Here is a 2,354-nt window from a genome sequence, read left to right as displayed (position 1 = left end):
TAGAGCCACCACAAAATTTGGTGGCAGCCGTGAAAAAGAACAGAAAGTAATAAGTTTAATTTATTTATTTACAGATTAAACGTGCTATTTTATTATTAACATTATCGAATGGTCTGCGTTATTAATGTCAGCATTCTGCTGTACTGTACGTTGCACTTGAACTTGTATGTATAATTATATGATTGTTTAGATTATATATTGACTTTTCTATTGTCATGTAAATGAGTTAATAAAAATTTGAATTTATCAAAATTGAAATAATTTTTTGTACTTGAAATTTAGTTCAAATAATTTGCTTAAATTACAACAGAGCTACAGAATCTTTCAGATACCATGTGATTTGGAGAAAATTGATCGATAACTTATGCATGGTGGAGAATTTTTTTTGTGATCCATTCTTCCATATGGATATTTTCAGGACAACCACATACTTATGATCCCTCGGATGATATGGATTTGAATTATAATGATTAGAACTGCAGCTGCGACAACTATTGCAATGGCACTCGCATCTTTATTACCAGTTTTTGTAAGAAGTTTTATGTTAAATATCAAGTTATGTATATAATGGACGGTCTGTTGTCCTTCTATATAACTTTTTCATCGATCCGATCCATCTTTTTTTATAGTTACGATATTAAAAATGAGCAATTAAAAACCTGAACACCTCACGAAGATATAATCCCTCTCTCATTGCTTGGTAATTCAAATTTGCTGCATTCTACAAGTAAAAACCGTGCAATGAAGAAAATGGAAGAACGAACTGGACTTGTTCTTCATAACTATTAACCCACAGAAACGGGGACATCGCACTTCTTTTCTCATTTTACCTTTACACTTCCTGATAAGTTCACTAATAGCCGGGTGGATAAAACTAGTACACAGTGAAAGTTGGTCGTGTGTTTGCGCCTGACCAATAGGCTCGCGAACACACGGAGTTTTTCGGGTTTTCAATCTCAAGACATTATGAACATGACGGCACATCTCGACGAATTCCATGATTATTCCTCTTATCATTGCTTTTGACAAAAGGAATTGCTAGAAGAATTTTGATTATTTAATTACATTTATGTAAAACATCAATTTGGGGTTCAATCCCGCTTATAGGTTACTGTATCTCTTTATCAAGTTAAAATTAATTGATGCAATGAACGATCTGACAATGGAGAAATTTTCTACGGAAAACAATCCCCTTTTTAGGTATTTGGTGAAAAAAACCCGGAAATCTCCACGTGAATACCCTCTTGGCGAAGCACGAACCCACTACCACCAGTAATCGTGGGTTCGTGCTTCGCCAAGAGGGTATGTTTAGAAGTGTTGTCCACTCGGCCACCGATGGGCACAGGCTACAAAATCCCCGAAAGTACACAGTTTTGTGCAATTACAGAAAATTCATTACCCAAAACTTCGAAAAATATAGAACATACTTACTCTTCTCGTTATTGGTAAACATGTAAACTGTTTCATAGAGAATACAGTGTTGAGAAACATATTTCGAAGGCAAGGTATACACTCAAATAATTGTTTTCCATCTGTCTTCTTCAGGAACCCGATTTTTCTCTGGAAGAAATTTACGTATTCAAAAAACACAAATTTCGGAATATTGCAACAGACAATTGTCTAACAGTACTTACTGGTGATTGAGTGAAACGAATAAAACGCAAAATTGAGTAACTTTCGCCACCTATATAGTTTTATATAAGGACAATTCTGACGCTAATGTTAAATTCATAATTTTCTTTACTTACAATCAATCAGCTCTGCCTTCATTCCGGCATCGTAACATCTATTTAACTTGCAAAAGTTACAATCATCGGGAACAGTTGGACAATTGCCATTCTTTACACATTGTGACACCACCGAGTTGGACACGCAATCATAGAAGAAATCCAAACAGTACAAGCAGGCCCATGATCCGTATGTAGTTAGTATTCCCTCATTCACTTTGCAAATTACGCATTTTCTGACAACCACTAAAAAAATTTTACTTTGTTAGTGGTATTTCTTTATACATTAATTAATACGACTCATTTACCTTTATTCTTAGGTTGATTTTTGCATACTATTGGTCTAAATCTGCAAATACGAATTCGCTATATGAAATGTAAGATATTTTATTCAAATTTTCCTTGTATTTTATCGCACGATCCACCTCGTTAAATGACTGTCTTCAGATTTAGTTAATTTAGAAGCCAGATAACCACACGTTCTTGTCGATAAAGTGGATTTCTAATGCACGGATTTGAGCACTTCTACGATTATATCAAAGAAATGCTTCCAAATTGAATCAAATAACTTTTCGAATATCTTTTGAAAATCAAATAATATTCGAAACTCCAATAACGGCCATTTCT

At 34.1% G+C, this 2,354-nt stretch overlaps 1 long non-coding RNA gene across 1 annotated transcript; it reads right to left on the bottom strand.

The window, feature by feature from the left end:
* Positions 1 to 1,433: 1,433 nt before the first annotated feature.
* LOC136973618 (uncharacterized) lies at positions 1,434 to 1,979 on the bottom strand. The gene is made up of 3 exons (XR_010880519.1): positions 1,749 to 1,979; positions 1,635 to 1,684; positions 1,434 to 1,560 (listed from the first exon to the last, which is right to left on the bottom strand). It is a non-coding gene; the product is annotated as an uncharacterized lncRNA (long non-coding RNA).
* Positions 1,980 to 2,354: the final 375 nt, after the last annotated feature.

The sequence above is a fragment of the Centruroides vittatus genome, unplaced genomic scaffold (assembly GCF_030686945.1).
Source record: "Centruroides vittatus isolate TY-2023 unplaced genomic scaffold, ASM3068694v2 contig_3249, whole genome shotgun sequence".
In the NCBI taxonomy this organism is placed as follows: Eukaryota; Metazoa; Arthropoda; class Arachnida; order Scorpiones; family Buthidae; genus Centruroides; species Centruroides vittatus.
Note: the sequence above shows the minus strand (reverse complement) of the source record. Positions and strands in the feature narration are given on the sequence as shown.